We start from the raw sequence: 18,903 nt of genomic DNA, 5'->3' as shown, positions 1-18,903 counted from the left end.
TGAATACAGAGCAAAGAAGGCTCGAGATAAATGGGGCAGGTGGGGGAGTAGTGGGGATGGGACACACATTACCCTGCGAGTAAGAGGGTTGTATCATGTCGAATTAATGGGGGTAGAAAACATTACAGGTCGGGATGGGGGATGACATGACACGGTGCTGCACTGCCTGCTTTGAAGCCCAGGATGGAAATGTGTGATTGAATAATCTCGAACTACCCCAACCCTCATCCGAAGCCCCCCGGAGGGAAGAGTGTGATTGAATAGTCTCTGGAAGGCAGTTACATGCACAGATGGTCAACAAGAGTAATAATAGTGCAGGTATGCAATCAAATCAATCAACCTGAATTTTGTGAGTCACCAAAGGTGGATGGAGGTTGTGTTTTCACCCCTGTCTGTCTGTTTTTCCATTTGTCTGTCTGTTTGTGAACAAAATATCTCAAAAGGTTGTGGACGGATTCGGATGAAATTTGGCAGAGATGTAGCGTATGTGACAAGGACGAAATGATTAGATTTTGGTGAAGATCCGGATTCGGATCCGGCTACTAGAATTTTTTAAGTGAATCTTCACCATTGGGAGATAGGGCCAAAAACGATACATAGAAGGATATCTCAAAAAGTTGTGGATGGATTTGGACGAAACTTGTTGGGCAGGTTGTGTGTCTGACAAGGAAGAATCGATTCAATTTTGTGACAAGGAAGAAGATCCGAATCCAGATCCAGCTCGTATAATTTTTAAGGGATTCTTCACCATTGAGTGATATGGCCAACCAGGCGGAGGTATGCTCTCCACTGAGTGCCGTTCTAGTTTACCAGGTGTTACTGGAAGAATGTGTGCATCCTTGGGATGGTCAGAGGGTTGAGAGGCAGTAGAGGCAGATAGAGAAAAAAATGAGAGGTGTCTGCAATGTCTGCAATGTCTGTCTGCAATGTCTGCACCGACCTGTCTGCAATGTGAGAGCAACAGGTGAATAAAATAGATCCGTCACTATGGAGTCTGACTTGTTTAACGACATTCATCCTTGTTCATCCTAATCCTGGTTCATCCCAATATCCTGTCCGGTTCCAGATCAGAGACTTTCCATGTGGATGGTCAAATCTGCAGCTGCTCCTTTCCACGTCACTGGAGCTGGGTTTCCTGAACCAAATTCGTCCCGTCTTTGTGTGTACACAACCTGCCCAACGGCTTTGTGTGTTCCCGGTGTGTACCCCGGTTTAGAATAGGTACACCGTATCCCTGCGCATCGTAAGAGGCGACTGAGGGTTGGCGCCAGGAAGGGCATCCGGCCATAAAAACATTGCCTCAAACAGGGAACCATGATTGTCATGGGGCCCGCAAGGCTAACCCCCGCTCTAGCAGGGAAAATGGCCTTAAAACGATCATTCATTTTGTGTGTGTCTTTCCGTCAATTTGTTGCTGATCCGTCCCATTGCAATATTTCATGTTGATTTATTTGTTGCTTTGTGCTATTCGTTTCATGTTAGCCAGGCCTTAAAAGCCTTTTCAAGACCTGACTCGGATAGAAAGTTTGTTTTTGCAAATTAGTCCTGGGTGTGTTTCGACCTGGGACTTTATCCTTTCCTGTTTCCTCGTCCGTTAATTTCCTATTACATCCTCATTTCAAAACGTCCCTAACACGAACAACTCTGACCCTCTCACCTATCCCTCTCACCCCCACTCGTACAGTGCAGCATTGCTCCATACGTTTAACAAGCATTCTAATCCCCTATCCATGATCTTCATCTCCGTTTATCAAAATTGGGAATATGGAATCAGGAAATCATCCACCTCCACCCCACTCTGTCAAAGCTTAATGCCCCCCATTTATGCCTCTGTCCGCATCCCGCCCTCTCAATGCTTCCCCTTCACTTAATCCTCCAAAGCATTCCCCTCACCACACACAGACAAACCTTCTCCCACTCCCCACACACTCAAACCTTCCCCCATGCCCCTCGCACACAATCTTTCTCCCTCAACCCTCACACTCAAGCATTCCCCCACACCCTACACAATTAAACCTACCCCCTCGTTCCACACACTCAAATCATCGCCCACACCCCACACGCTCAAAATTTCCCCTCATGCCACTCCTCTCCTCCCCCCCCCCCCCCCTCCCCAAAACTTCACCTTGCCCCCACAAAGCCTCTCATCCCATCCTCCACCCTCCCAATTTCTATTCTCCCCTATCTTTAACTGTGTGGACCTCAAACATCTGGGGTCTCCATTCCAACCTGACAGATCTTTCAATCCAGGCCGATGCTGATACACCAGAAATCATTTGTTTCACAGAATCCTTCCTCCCACTGGACGTATCTGACTCTTTAGTGTCTCTCCCTGGCTATTGGCTCCTTTTGTTTGATGGACCTGAACCCCAACCTGGTGGCAGAGTTCTACTGTACATCAAAAACACCATTTCTCACTCTCCATGTACTGCTCTCACACCTCCCAAAGCCCAGGAGTACATCTGGCTGTGAATTCCCCTCCACTCACACCTCGTTTTGTCTGTGTGTTATACCATCCTCCCAACAGTGACAACTCCATCTACATCTCTATCAGACCACATGGAACAACCTTTAATCAGTCATCCCATCTCTTGCTTCCTCATATGTGGTGACTTCAGTGTCTCCGTGCTAATTGGCTCGGTAGTGGTGCCTCTATCACCAGCCATGGCACTTCTGCAAAGGACTTCTGTAACTCCATGGGACTGACTCAATCCGTGAATTTTCCCACCCAGATCTCTCCCAATGTCAAATCTTCCCTTCTGGATTTGGTGATGACCAACTTCCCCGCCAATGTATTTTGCTCGTCCTCTGCCCCAATTGGCTCATTTGATCATGTGCTTGTGAAAGTCAACATCCCTCTGGCCATTCTCAGAGAACAGCCTCAGTGCCGGTGAGTCTGGCAGTTCCAGGGGCTGAAAACAGCCATCACACTTCAGGACTGGTCTCCTGTATCTACCATCCTTGATATTAATTCAGCCTCGGAATTCTTCCACAGAAACTTACTCTGCCTTATGCACAGATGCATCCCATCTTGTCTTCACTTATCTTGCCCATCAACCTGCTCTTGGTACTCTGAATCCTGTGGTGAGGCAGCTGCTTTTCAACAACTTGCATTCTCCTCCTGGAAGACAACTACAACCGAAGGCAACCGAAGGTCATTCCACAAATCCCGCAACAAGTGTGGGTGTACTCTCAGAAGAGCCAGAAAACAACATCTGTCCAACCTCAAGAATGAACTTTCAAACTTGTCTTCCTCCTCTAAAACCTGATGGTGCCTTGTCAAATCGGCCTCTGGTGTCTGCTCCCCTTCCATTCCTTCCTCACTTCAAATGACACCACAGCCGAGTCCGTTCGTGAGAAGGCCGGATGTTCAATTCTAACTTTGCTTCAAAACCTTATGTCCCTAGCCCCTCTCTCTGACCTACCCTTCCCAGTCATTCCCAACTGCTTCTGGATTTTGTGTCTTTTGCATCTGAGAAGGTGGAAAGGCTTTTGGCAACCCTCGCTCGACTCTGACTCTGCTACTGGACTAGACCACATCAGCTCACGTGTCTTCAAAAACTTGCTCTGCTGCACTTGTACTCCTCTCTGCCATTTTCACCCAGTCATTTTCCCTAGGTCATCTTCCATCTGCTTGGAAATAAGCCAACATTATTATAAGCCAACAAATAAGCCAACATCATAGCATTACAAACAGTGACTTGAGAACCCAAGACTCGAAGCTGTGATCGCTACCAAAGGCGCTTCTACAAAGTATTGACTCAGGGATTGAATGAGCCTGGTGTTGGCTTAACGGTTAGGGTGCTGGCTTGGGATACCTGGATCAGCCTGTCATCAGCCTGTCATCCTTCCGAGGCCGGCAAATTGAGGTCAAGCTCACTGGTAATTGGGGCACTGCATCAGCGGCCCAAACGTGCTTCCAGAGAAATGATGCAAACCAGCAGCCACGGGCTGCATACGAAGCAACCACAACAAGGGGTTGAATACTTATGTAAATTATATATTTTTTGTATTTAATTTTTCATTATTTTGTAAAAGATTTCTGAAAAAAAATTCGCTTTGACATTATGGGGGGTATTATGTGTCGATCAGTGACAAAAAAAATCTCAATTTAAACCATTTAAAATTCACGCTGTAACAACAAAATTTGAAAAAGTCAAGGGGTGTGAATACTTTCTGAAGGCACTTTTAAAATATGCAAAAAACCAATTACATCGAATCATCAGCAAGGTCATGGAATCCATCATCACAGTAGACAAAAAATCATTCTTTTTCTCCAACAACCTCATCTCAGATCATCAATTCGGATTTACGCCATGTTACTCTTTTCATGTTACGCCATGTTACATGTCCATGTACGCCATGTTACTCTCTGTCTGGAGTGTGGCTCGTACTGAGCGATAAAGTTATTGGAGCATGGAATGAAGGTATTGGAAAGGGTGTTGGAGAGGAGGATAAGGAAGAAAGTGAAGATCGACGAAATGCAGTTTGGATTTATGCCAGGAAGAGGAATGACAGATGCGCTTTTCATTGTGAGGCAGTTGCAGGAGAAGTACATGGATAAGAGGAAGAAGTTGTTTTTTGGGTTTGTTGATCTGGAGAAAGCATTCGATAGGGTTCCACGCAAAGTATTGACATGGGCATTGAGGAAGTTAGGAGTGGAGGAATGGTTGATCAGAGTAGTGATGGCAATGTACAAAAGAGCACGCACAGCTGTAAGGACGAAGGACGGGAACAGTGGTGAGTTTGAGGTGAAGGTGGGAGTGCATCAGGGGTCGGTACTAAGTCCACTACTATTTGTAGCTGTGATGGAGGTGATGGCTCAGAACGTAAAGGAGGGTTTACCGTGGGAGTTGTTGTATGCAGATGATCTGGTGTTGATTGCGGAAAGTATGGATGGACTGAAGGAAAAGATGAACAAGTGGAAGGAATGTATGGAGACAAAAGGTCTGAAGGTGAATATCGGAAAGACGAAGGTGATGGCAAGTGGTAAAGCATGTGGTGAGGTGGAAAGAACTGGGAAGTGGCCGTGTGCTGTGTGCAGGAAGGGTGTCGGAGTGAACTCCATTCAATGTACAATGTGCGCTGAGTGGGTTCATCAAAAATGTAGTGGTCTGAGAGGGTCATTTACCAGTGTGGCAGCTACATTCAAATGTAAGGTGTGCACAGAGGGAGCTGCAGATGGAGGAAATGTTGAGTTGGATCTTGGAGACGGCGTGAAGCTGGAAGGTGTGAAAACATTTTGCTACCTCGGAGACATGCTGAATGGAGAAGGTGGATCAGACTCGGCAACGGTTGCTCGAGTGAGATGTGCATGGAAGAAGTTTCGGGAACTGAGTGGCGTGCTGATGAGGAGGAGAGTGTCGCTGAAGCTGAAGGGAAAGGTGTATGCTGCACGTGTGAGAAGTGTTATGATTTATGGGAGCGAGACATGGGTAATGAACGTAGAGCAGCAACGAAGGCTGGAAAGGGTGGAAATGCGAATGGTTCGATGGATGTGCGGAGTATCGTTGAGAGAGAGGAAGACAAATGATGAATTGCGAAAGATGATGGTAATATTGCCTGTGATTGATGCTGTGAAGAGGAACAGGCTGAGATGGTTTGGTCATGTGTTGAGGAAGGATGAAAGTGACTGGTTGAGAAGAGTGATGGAAATTGATGTAGAAGGAAGTAGAGGACGGGGAAGACCGAGAAAGACTTGGCTAAAGATGGTGGAAGAAGAAATGCGGGCAAGGGGGTTAACAAGGAGAGATGCAGAAAATAGGGCAAAATGGAGAAGATTGTCATGGGGACCGCAAGGCTAACCCCCGCTCTAGCAGGGAAAATGGCCTTAAAATGCATGTTGTTGTTGTTGTTACTCTGCCTTGGACATGCTGGTTCTATCTCCCAACAATGGATGGAGGCTCTCAAAGACCAGGGCCGTCTCTCTGGACATATCTCAAGCTTTTGATACAGTCTGGCATCCTGCATTGCTCTTCAAACTCTCTGCCTATGGAATCCAAGGCCAGCACCACTCTTGGAGTATTGACTTCTTCCACTCTTGGAGTATTGACTTCCTCCACTCTTGTAGCCAATGTGTGGCTCTCAGCGGAACCCTTTCTTCTCCTCTCCCTGTCAAGGCTGGAGTACCCCAAGTAAGTGTTCTAGGCCCCATCCTATTCCTAATATGCATCAATGATCTCACTGTCTCTCTGGAAAATCCTCTTTATCTCTTTGCTGATGACTCCACTCTCTGCCATGACAACCCTCATCCTTCTAAACAGACAGGCAGCAGCCTAGACCATCTCATCAGACCTTGACAAAATCACAAACTGGTCACACACCTGGAACATGTCTTTTCATGATAAATACAACACACTCAATCTCTGTTTATGAAGGGACCATTCCGCAAACCCTCCAATCTACTTTGTCAACAAGTGTCTCGAAGTAGTTCAGTCACTCAAATTATTTGGTCTCACTCTCACCCATGATCTCTGTTGGGCAAGCTACATTTCAAAGTTGGCCTGCAAAGTCAGTCGCCGTTGGACAACCTCTGTCGTACTAAGTCCTTCCTTGGCTCACCTGAGCTCCTCTGCACCTACAAGGCTTTCATATGCAGCTTGATGGAGGACTGCTGTCGCCTCTGGGTTGGCTCCCCTGCCTCACCTCTTACTCGGCTTGACGCCGTGGAAACTAATGCTTTCAAGATCATTGGAATCTCTCGTGATGAAGTTAAGTCTATGTGCCTATCACTTTGTCATTGCCGACAGTTTTCTGGTCTCTGCCTTCTTCCGCCTCCTTTCTGGTCTTGCACCCTCTACCCTCTCCATGCTCTGCCCCTCTTCGCCCCACCCCCACCCCTCCCCAATTATCTGCTTGACACACGTGGTCCACCAGCAACCCCTCCTGGTGAAACTGCCTAAATCCAGAAACACTGCTCACCTCCTCTCATTTATTCCCCTCTTTTTCTGCCTGTGGAACCGCCTGCCACACTCTCTTCAATCCAATATTTCCCTCCAGGTCTTCAAGACAGCTGTTCACCACCATCTCAAGTCATCCCCCATCCAAAGCCATGATCGTTTCTACACCTATTAAACTACCCCCAACCTCTCGACAGTTTGCTTATGTATCCATCTTGTCCACCCCTTGCATTCTCCCTTACCTCTCATCATTACCTGCATACCTTGTTTGTCTGTCTCCGTCTACTTTCTCCCTCTGCCCTGCTATTGTCATTTCCCATCTCCTGCTGTTCCCTTTGTTATGTTGTGGTCAGATCAGTTCTATTTCTTAGCTCTTCCACGACCCTTGACCATGTATAAAAAAGAATAAAAATGATTGGGACAGTTCAAATTTTCAGGCGGAATTGAATTTTGACTCGGCTGATAATATTTTGATTCGGCTCACAGAACAGTTTTAAGACAAAGTGAGAATGTGCAGATGAAAAACAGAAGTTTTAAAGGAGGAAGGGCAATTATTACCTTAGTGTTTAAGTTAGTAATTGTGAAATCTGGTTGCAAGCTGTCCCGATGGAATTGATTCAAGCATTACATGTGGATCAAGCATCATATATAGACCAACCCAAAACTCATAGATGACCTTTTCCCTGAAGGTCATTAATTAGCAGCAGGAGTTTTCCTGAAAATGTGAGAGTGACATGGTAATTCTTTCAAGACTTCGCTTTGTTTCCATAAACTTGCAATTAAAATCCTTTACCTGGATTGTCGTTGCCACGTTATGCACCATGTGGCTGCTCCTTGTGTCATTAATCAGCACGTGAATGCTGATTGCATTATTCGTGTGGAGGAAATAGAGACGGACGGGTGGGTCTAAAATTCTACCATTTTATTTCCTTATTATGCACACCGAGTTCTTAGATTTGAAGGTTTGTTCTTAGATCTTAGATTTTAAGATTTGATTTCCCCCCCCCCCCCCCCCCTTCCCACGCCTCCTCCCCCCAAGCCCTCTCCCTCCCACACATCTCCCTGCTCTCAAATGTTGTGTGCTCTCAAGTGTTTGTGTGCTTCCCCTTCTCTCCCCATCTTGTCTTCCGCTCCCTCTTTTTATATATTTTGTTTGTCTGGTTGATTTGTTTGTGAAGTAAATGTCAGCTCTTTCACGAGCTTCGATTCAGTATACAAAAAAAAAAAAAAAACTCGAGTGAAGTCAATAGCATGCCATCACAAATCCCCATGCTTCCCACCTAAAGCAAAGTTGAAAGATGGCAAAATGTTCCACCAGGAATGACGCGATATCAAATTTTGAATAAAAAATAATTTCCCATTTTGACCCATGTGACCTTAAGTCCCCACCACGTGGGACATGAACCGAGACAAACCCCAAAAAAATCCTTACATATTTCATGTGCCCCCAAACGTTGATTGCATATACAAAGTTTCACGTTAAAATGTGCCTACAATTACATTTTTCGGGATTTGACCTTTGGTGGGGCCAAAAATGGGACTGCTCTTGCACCTTCTTGCCAGATGGTAATCATAACTACCAAATTTGGTGAATTTCTGCCCAATCGTTTCGGAGGAGATAGCGTGACTGACGGCCGGACGGTCGGATGGATAGACAGACGGAGCTGATTACAATGTCTCCCAACCCTGTGTTTTTCAAAAAGCATTGGTATAATAACAAGGTGGTATTCATAGAATACTTACCGAGCGCAGTCAGCTTGGTGCAAACCAACTCCTCTGTTTTTAACTCAACTGGACTATGTCCAGCTGAGTTTTTGTCGACACCCAGTGTCCGTCGTCCGTCGTCCATCTGTCTGTCTGTTGTCTGTAAGCAATTCGACGTCTACCCTCTAAAAGTCACAAATATTGATTAAATTTGATGAAACTTGTTATGCAGCATCTTTTAGACATAAACTAGTTTGGGATTGCATTTGGGCATTGCACGCCCAAAAATGGGCGTGGCAGGGCGGCCATATTGAAAAATCAATTTTTGTCAATCTGGTACTTCCTAATGTAGCTAGAAGGCTGAAACTTGGTGTGTAGACAGAATGTAAACAAACCTCAACACATATATTCCGGGTATATATACCGGTGACGTCATAGGTCACGTGACATGGTGGCCATATTGGATTTCATGAAAACCTTTAAAATGCATCTCCGCCTTCATTTTTTGATCAATTGAGTTGAAACTTTGACCACTTATAGTATATCACTTTTTCGAATGTATATCCTAATTATGACGTCATAGGTCACATGACATGGCGGCCATATTGGATTTGATGAAAACATTTAAAATGCATCTCTGCATTCATTTTACGATTGATTGAGTTGAAACTTTGACCACGTATAGTATGGCACTTGATTGGATGCATATCATAACGATGACATCATAGGTCATGTGACCTGGTGGCCATATTGGTGGCCATATTGGCCATATTCTAACCATATTGATATAGACCAGTTGAGTTCAGGTTCCCTGGAACCTCTAGTTTAAGGTTTTTTTCTTTGATATGTCTGGCAGACCACGTGACCAGTGACATCATACATTTACATTCTCTAATATAATTGTAACGTACATCACGCTCAAGAAATTTCAAACTGATCGGACTAAGCATTGTTCTTGTCGAATTATGACGTCATAATGAAGGCACCAATGACGTCATCGGTAACAAGACATATTCTGTATGTGGAGTTCTTTACAATGAGCCACGTTTCAATTTTTTCCATGGAGCAGTTTCGGAGATATAGGGGTGCAACGTTTTTTCGTATTTTACAAGATGGCGCCTGTACCACGTGACCTATGGCGTCATAATTATAATTAGAAATTATACAGGAGGAGGTGCTCCTATGGTAAAATTTCGTATCTGTCGGACCAACGTTTGCTGAGAAAATGAATTTTAAAAATGCAGACATGTGCGTACGTAAACCACACGTACGCACTCAGGCGATCGCTTAACCCTGCTTTTCGCTTCGCGAGCGCAGGGTAAATATGCAGCCAAATTCCACAACAAAATAAAACCCCCTATTGTTTGATTGCCTTTCTCATTTTTGAAGACAAGTTCTTCCCAAAATGAGAAGCAATTAATCGCAAAGTTTTTGTCCATTATTTAATGATACTGACTTTTTCAAAAAAAAACAACGTTTTTTGGGGAGTTTAATAACGGTGTAATTAAAAAATGCAAACTTGGAGCCTTAATATTCCACAACTGTCCTTTGTACTTTGTTCAAGGGTAAAGAGGCTCGAATGTAACCTCGTGCCATGTGTTGTCATGTACCGATACCCGTGATATTGAATTTGCAATTAAAGGTAATTATAAAGCATACATGTGGGTGGAAAGGAGAGCATAGATTGCAGCTGGCTCCACTCCCCTGAAACCTTCACATTCTGCCAAAGTAACTTCTCACATTTGCCAGAAAATCTAAATTGCCAGGTTACTCTTCAGCTTAGTTACATTTCACATTAATCCCTTTAATCGCAACTTGACTTGCAATTTCCTCTTTTGCCTTATTGTTATGTAACGTGTGCTGCTGCACAAGGTGTGATCCCTTTGGTTCGCAACGCAGAGCTTATCCCTGTTGCCATGCGGAGCATGGAATAACATCTGGTTCTTCTTGAGAACTCCCTCTGCATGAGAGCCGAAGCCCCTATTGCGCTTGCAAATTGAGCGTCACAAAAGTGTGATGTACAGGACTTAATTCCCCAGTTTTAAGCTAAACATTGATTGCGGTGTGAAACCTAAATCCTGATGCACCATCACCGATTCAATCTTCGGATCTCCTGATCTCAATCTCCTGGTTGACTGATCTGCAGGAATGGGATTTAAGGGGTCTGGGCTGGACTCAATGGAAGGAGAGGAGGAGGACCATATGTGGCCTGCACAGTTTAATAGTCTGCACTACTTCAGCTTTCCATAGGAGGTAGCTGCCACACAAACTTCAATCCTTCAAAAGCAATGAAAGGAGCAAATAGGAATACATACTTTATAGCTCTCCGCCAAGCCATTCAAGCTAAATGAACTGTCAAGTTCAGTGTAGCACAGCTGCTGTTGCTGCGGGCTATCCTATACTTCCTTACCTTTGTTTTTATTTACTCTGATAATTATCACAGAGAAATTTGTTTTTGCTGTACTTGGTTGGGGAGCCTTTCAACACCTGTTGCGCCTGTGTGTGAGACCTGTATGTGAGACACAACACCTGTGTGAGAACAAAAGCCCATCCAAATTAAATGGGCAAACTATTCCGCATTGAGAAAGGATTTCGAAAGTAAAGAATAGAACCACCTTTAGAGGCCATTTTTCCCCGCAGAGCGGGGGTTGGCCTTTTTCGGGCACCGTGGTCCCATTTTTGAAGCAATGTTTTATGGCCGGATCCCCTTCCTGCCACCAACCCTGTTGGTCGCCTCTTGCGACGCACAAGGTATTACCAGTGAACTGGTACTCAATTTGCCGACCTCGGAAGGATGACAGGCTGAGTCAAACCCCTGGTGTTAATTCAGAGATCGACCGGGATTCGAAACCATGATCCTAGGATCCCAAGCCGGCACCCTAACCGCTAGGTCAACACCAGGCTTTTCGAAAGTAAAGAATATAAAAAAGTAAAGAATAACACTTGAAGCATTCGAGGTATTTATGGATACAATGATGAATAAATGGGAAAGTCGTAATGATTAAACTAATACCCCAATATTGGGCCGAATCTCGGATGCGTGTTTTGCTTGTAACTAGAACGGTACTCGGTAGAGCGTATACCTGCGCCAGGCTGAACAGTTTATGGTTAGTATCCCACTGATAGACCGGATCTGGATTCGGACCTGAACCAAAATCTAATCGGCTTGTTCTTGTCGCCGAACTAACTCATCCACCATATTTTGGCATAACTGTCCACAACTTTTTGAGATATCTTGCTGTTTATCGTTTTGGCCCTCTCACTCAATTGTGAAGAATCACATAGAAAATAAACAAATTATACTAGCCGGATCCGGATCTTCACCAAAATTGAATCAATTCGTCCTTGGCACATACCTAACCTCTCTCCACCAAATTTTGTCCAAATCCGTCCACAACGTTTTGAGATATCCCGTTCACAGACAGACAAACAAACAGACAGGGGTGAAAACATAACCTCTGCCCATATTTTGGTGGCGGAGTTAATTAACAAAGGTAATAGAACTGGAATGTTTTATCTTACTGGTTACCTGGAACCAGATTCAATGCATGGGAGAAGAGACAGCTTTTACTCCTGGGATCTTGAAACTTTCGCAGCACTTGTATTTGTGAGTTTTATTTTTTTTGATGAGGTGAGCTGAGAAGTTCCAGTCAAAAGCTGATGAGGTTCACCCTTTCACCAAACGTGGCTGTAGTAAAGTTGTGCCCATGCCATAATCTGCATAGATGCTGGTGCTGCCATTGCCCTTTCCATCGACCAATATCACCTCTGTTTCAATATTGCCCAACAGGCTGAAAATATTTTCACAAAATGCATTTATTGTGAGGGAATCGGAGGATTGTATTCGGCCAACTATCACAACTTTCATATCTGCGTTAAACAGGCTGATCTGTTTTTGGGCCCAAGACATGTGATATGAATGAATGAATGAATGAGCGTTTTAAGGCCATTTTCCCCGCTAGAGCAGGGGTTGGCCTTGCGGGCCCCATGACTAACATGGTTCCCTGTTTGAGGCAATGTTTCTTTTTATGGCCGAATTCCCTTCCTAGCGCCAACCCTTCGTCGCCTCTTACGTTGCGCAGGGATACGGTTAGGGTGCATCAAACGCCCCTATGTCAAGAAAACAATCTGTCCCCAATTTTATTTTGTTCCAGTCATAAAATAAAGTTCCTATGCAAAATTTGGTAAGGTTTTGATATCATCTTCTGGGTCCACCTCAGCAAATTAGATTTTGAGTCGGTAGTATCAGAGTCAGAAATTTGACACGCAGCTGTTTTGAGGCCCATAAATAAAAATGAAAGGATTGACCGATTGCTACATACAATAGCTCTTTGGAAAGGTATTATTGTGCTCTGTAGCAATATATAATCATCATAGGGAGAGGGATATAATTCACTTATACACAAATAGTCAAAATCATGATTTTATTGGTATAATCATATGTATTATAGATACCAGAATGATATAATTTTTATTACAGTAGAATCATATATACACAATCTTAGCATTTATCATCTTAATACGAACGTACATCTGACTATGGATGAACATGAAAATAGAAACAAAACAAAGATACTGTAGTTTTCATGGATATTTCTGACAGTTTAGTCTTGAGCTGCTCGCTTTCGAAGATTCGGTTGCTCCTTGCGGTTGTGCTCAACAACTTGTAGCACATTTTGGTAGTGGTCGTCACTTCTGGCTGCTGAAAGGAAGTCAGAGCTAAGCTTAACTCCCCTTTCTGCAGAGTCATTCACCACATTCAAGGCTTCAACATTAGTCCATGATGTCTGGTAGGCTGCAGAGTTAGTCCATTCTTGAACATCGGTAACTAGAAATGCCCAGTCAAGCTTCAGATGATGAAATAGGTACCATGAATCTGGTCCAACAAAATCAGCCAGAGTGGTCTTCTCAGTCAAGTCATCAGGAAATCTGGGCTTTCCAAACCCAGTACCAAACCGTCCTTGTGGGTTGGTTACTGGAAAATCTGGCTGAACCTCCAGAAGTGTCTGCCAGAGCACGGCGATGGTCATGAGGAACAACTGAGCTGAAGAGGGCAAGTGGAACCATCTCTTCTGTGAGGTACCAGAGATGTCGTTTGAAGGCTTTCAGGGCACTTCTTGAGATTCCAGCATTGACAGCTTCATACTGTTTCAGTTTGGAGATGAGCTGCAGGTCATTCCATGGGGCATCGGTGACAGAGGTACATGTCATCCACCAGGAACTGTATACTAGAGTGACAAACGTGACAAATTCTCTGATCTTTGGCACTTGCTTTTCTGTGGTAATTGTACCTGCTGGAAGATCAGCGATTTGTTTTTCGAAGAGACATAATTTGATTGAGTAGAGGAGCTTCGCCATCCATCTGGCTTTATGCAGTGCACCAGGACGCTTGAAGGTTATTTGATGTTCAGCTACTTCACCATCAAGGAATACAGTACACAGATCAACAAATTCCAAATAATCATCACGTCTTAGAGATTGCTCGGTGTGACAGAGTCTGAGAACATTATTTTGCCAGTCACTTGTCAAACTTGTTGCTGCTTCATTTAGTTGAGATGGATCAAATCGTGAAAGTGGTTCATTGAATGTGTGTGGAAACATTTCAAAGTTCTTGCGAAACCTTGAGAAGAGGAAGATATCTGGTGACTTAGATGCTTCAACTTTAAGATCAGTAAAAATGTGCGTAAGAATGACTTCACCAATGTGGTGTCTGCAGCCTGACCACAGAAGAGCTTTGTTAAGCCGTTGTTGAATTGTTACACAAGCTGCACTGATGTGGCCGGTGTTAGATGCAGTTTTGTCAAATGTCAAGTTGACAACATTCTCTTGGCAGTTCCATGATTCAAGTAGGTTATTAGTCAGCTGAGCAATTATATCTCCAGATTTACGGTCTGTTCCAGGCTTGTGGGATGGAACACCCAGCAGCTTCATATCAGTTTGAGAACCCAAAAGCACAGCCAGGCGTTCTTCAAAAGTGTTTTGGTTAGTTAAGCATGGAAGCAGCTTTGAGTCCCAGTGCAACGTAGCAAGCTTCGGAGGTATCCATTTGTCCTTACAGGTAGTAGCAATATGCTGTCCAATTTTGCGTCTTGATTTATCTGCTGTAGCATATGATGTTGACACCTTCGCTACATCCCCTCCTGTTTCTTCAATAAGAGCTTCTGTGAAAGCAGCCTGTTGGGTTGGTGTCATCTTCATCCTTGTTGCCAGTGAAACAAGACTGGGCCTCTTCAGGATGTCATGTGGAATGAAAACTGATGTGCCAGGTCTAACTAAACGATGATGACTTCTTGAGGTTGTTGGTGTGCTTGTTGAAGGTCCAAGAGTTACTTCTTCATCACTGTCACTAATATTATACACAGTGGTTGTAGTATTTATGTTGAACTCCAGCTCCATACTTGCTCGCCTCTCTGATTCTTTTTCCTCGCGGTTCACTTTACGCTGCATCTTATCTGCCAACAGTTTATCTTGGCAGCCAAATGTTGCACAGCGATCTGTCTTCATAGATTCCAGGAATGCTAAGTCTTCAGGATTCTTGATGTGAGAACTAGCATCATTGGGCCACAAGGGAAATGTCTCCATAAATTTCATCTCCATTTGATTCACCTTTGTGATGCTTGCGGGAGTTGTTCTTCGGTTGATAGGGATTGATCTAAGCTTGGAATTATCATGTGCAAGTTTGATAATTTTCTCAATAGCCTTGCGTTCAGAGATGATAGGAATATTAGCCTTGCCATAAAATGGTGTCACTTTCTGCAGTACAAGCTTTGCTGATTCCCACCGAGAGGGTCGTTCAAGTTTGCCATCTTCCGTGTGCCACATGAAACAACGTAGTACTTGTAAACAAGTTGGAAGTCTGGTGCCATTGATCTGGGAATCTTGTTCAGTTATGGCACTTCCAAGACCAAACACCTTGGTGGACTCTCTTGTTGCAACAGATGCTTTCTTTACTGTGCCATCCATTGTTTTATCTGAAAGAAAAAGGTAGTATTAGTAACAATAATGTCATTTCATAATTATGTACAACAAATAAATCAATTATCCAATTTTATTAGAGTATAGCCTAATAATTGTTTTAATCATCTTGTCTAGTTAAAAGATCTCTGTGAAGACAAGATGACTACAACATTCAGGATATTCTTTAATTTATATATTATATTTTTAAAATACTCTTCATTTAGCTTTATATCCATATTTTGAAAAAAATCATTATTTTGACTATTTGTATATAAATGAATTATATCCCTATCCCTATTAAAAAAAAAAAAAAAAAAAAAACACCTTTAGAGGCCATTTTTCCCCGCAAGCGGGGGTTGGCCTTTTTCGGGAACTGTGGTTGTTGTTGTTTTTCAGTCCCCTTTTTGAAGCAATGTTTTACGGCCGGATGCCCTTCCTGACGCCAACCCTTTTTGCCGCCTTTAACGACAAGCAGGGAATTACCAGTGAACTGGTACTCAATTTGCCGACCTCGGAAGGATGACAGGCTGAGTCAACCCCCCTGGCGTTAATTCAGCGATTGACCGGGATTCGAACCCAGGATCCTAGGATCCTAAGCCGGCACCCTAGCCGCTAGCCCAACACCAGGCTTTCATATATCAACCCAAAACTGATCGATTTATGCATCATTGCTGAATGTTAGGAAATCATCATGAAATGCGCCTGGAATGCAAGAAACTTGAGAAAGTGTTAGTCCCTCTTAGAAAAAGGAACAGTCCTGGGCAACTTGCACCAGTCATTGGACGGTTTTGAGCAGTGCAAGTCATTGTGGCTCGCTGGATATGATTGTGAATATACGTCATGACAACGGTGATTGAGGCATCCATTACTTGATGTCGGGCACCAGTTATGTGGCCAGAAACAAGCCACCAGACCTTTGGAGGAATCAGAGGAGCGTTTGTGGATGAAATACGAACCGGAGCCAATTGGGGACCAGCCATGGAACACAAAGAAGTTTAAAGATGACAAGTGATGCAATTGTGTGACATCACTGAGTGCAGCGATTGTGGGCAACCACCAGCATGCAGCTTGGCTGCCTACCAGCCTGAAAAGGTAGTTAAACTGAAAAAAATAAATGGTAGGTTCATGTTGTGACACAGTAGTTTTGGTATAAAAAAAAGGTAGTTGCACCACGTAAACCAGTCCAAGTGGCAAATCTAGACCTGAATAGTCTGGGTTCATATCCCGATCAAACTATACATTGTTGAATTGGCGATTCGCAGGCAGCGCATTACATCTTAAAGTGCACCGTCCCTCCGGGTGGACAATGAGCTTGGTGTCCCATCTGTTATCATTAATTGCTATACCTTAAATATCTCACTTTGTCATCCATGAAGTGTAGTAGGCAAGTTCCCGCCTGTACTCTGAACATATTACAAATTCCAGCCACCATCAGTCGAACGTCAGGCCTGGTGAGTCGGTTTGTGAAAGCCTTGGGCCAAAACATTTCCCTGACCAATCCAACAAGGTGGGAGTAATGGAACCATTAAAAGTAGGTCTTTTTATTCCCCCACCAAGCGCCTCATGCAAATGTTCCATTTAACAGCCGGATTTGTGACATTCATTGCCCATTCATAAAGAAATATCAATTTCCATTTTAAGAGTTTGCCTTCCTGAAATCTAACAGCCTTACCTTACTATCCCAAACTTCACATCTCGATAATATATGGCATACACTGTTACCCACGTGTTCTTCTCCCTCCACCTCCTCCACCATTATTGGGATCATTGCTTAAGGTGATGATTGAACACCGCCCCCTACACCCACAGCTCCCACCGTGGCCTTTTTGTACTTTTCTACAAACTGATTAAAAAGCAATCCTGGAATCGATTTTGAAAATCCCCCTCAGTTCTGCTTTTCCCAATTCCTGAACTCGATCTATCCCCGGCAAATTTTAATCCCACACAATCAACGCTACGCCTTGACCTGAATTATCTATGAATCACTCCTTCCGGCCCCTCCCTCATTCCAGGGGGGGGGGGGCTACAGGTGCATCCACCAATTATCTTAATCCTCTTTCAATCACTAATCTCAATTCACAATCAATCCTCCACATTAATTCGCTCCTTAATGTCATTCCTTACTCTCGATGGAGTTTTATATTTTACCCACATTGCCACATCCCCTCCTACCTCCCATTTCCTATCGCACCATGTTGTAGCCTTGTAGTTCTGCCCTCCAACTGCTTCCTCATTTAAACCAAATCTCACTGACTGCAACTATATCAAACTCCTCTCTACTTCCTTAAGGGTGTAGTACTGGTGAAAAATTGAGAAAACTACATCGGTACCTTTGAGAGGCCTTTACACAAAAACAAAGTCAAGTTAATATCTAATTTTCGGTTTTTCTTGAAAGATATAATCTTGGCTTTAACTCAGACCAGTTTCAACGCTTCTTTGTCATATTACATGCATATAATTTGCATAAATTAGACCGTCAATAAAAAACAAGGAAAAACAAAGAGCACATTTCTACTTCTATCTTCTACGTCACCTATCATTCTTTTCACACAAAACTTGGTACATGTATTATACATGTGTTACTCTACTACCTGATGAGAGGATTTTGTGAAATTATGTCAAATGTTCACTAATTAGCTAATTATGCCAATTACCAGATAAAACTTGGTCGTCCTTCAATAAATCCACAATGGCTATTCCTATAAACAAAAGCCTTCATCATTTTAAAGGAAGTGATATTCTGAATATCCTGTCCAAATTTCAGCCCAAAAGAATGATGCAAATTTAAAGTTGTAACAAATTTCATGCAAAATATTATATTTCTTGTAAATTGCGTGTAAAGATAACAATAATTAGGGGTACTTCTATGACCTCTAATAGCATGGTTCTTGTTTATAAGACTATAAGGAAACTGTTCAGCCAAAAAAAAAAAAAAAAAAATCACCTGTTCACCAGTACTACACCCTTAAGCCTCAATCTCTTATTATATAAACTCCTGCCATTCAATTTTTTTTTTTTTAAACCTTCTCCCTCCATAAATCCCCCTTTTTTATCTGTCCTCACCAACCATAGCATCAGTAGCGGTTCCCCCATAAACAGCATCTCCATCATCCTCCAGCCGAAAAATGCCCGAATTCCCTCTTCACTTTCCATTGAAAACTTTTACCCCTTTCTGTTTTGTGTATCGCCGTCATTGCTGAAACACCCCATTTTTCCTTCTAAAAGACTCTCATTGCTTCGAAAACCCCAATCCATGCTGCCCACACCATTTCTCTAACCACAAGTTAATATGTATCGGTCCACTTGCAAATTACCCACCATCACACATTGTGGGGAGAATTCC

The 18,903-nt window shown here is 43.5% G+C and overlaps 1 protein-coding gene across 1 annotated transcript in view; it reads left to right on the top strand.

The window, feature by feature from the left end:
• SDK2 (sidekick cell adhesion molecule 2) overlaps positions 1-18,903 on the top strand; it is a 990,523-nt gene that overhangs the window by 809,730 nt on the left and 161,890 nt on the right. The gene's annotated exons all lie outside the window — the stretch shown is intronic.

The sequence above is a fragment of the Myxine glutinosa genome, chromosome 10 (assembly GCF_964187855.1).
Source record: "Myxine glutinosa chromosome 10, kmMyxGlut1.1, whole genome shotgun sequence".
NCBI lineage: Eukaryota > Metazoa > Chordata > Myxini > Myxiniformes > Myxinidae > Myxine > Myxine glutinosa.
The sequence above is the reverse complement of the archived record's forward strand: the minus strand, read 5'-3'. Positions and strand labels throughout refer to the sequence as shown.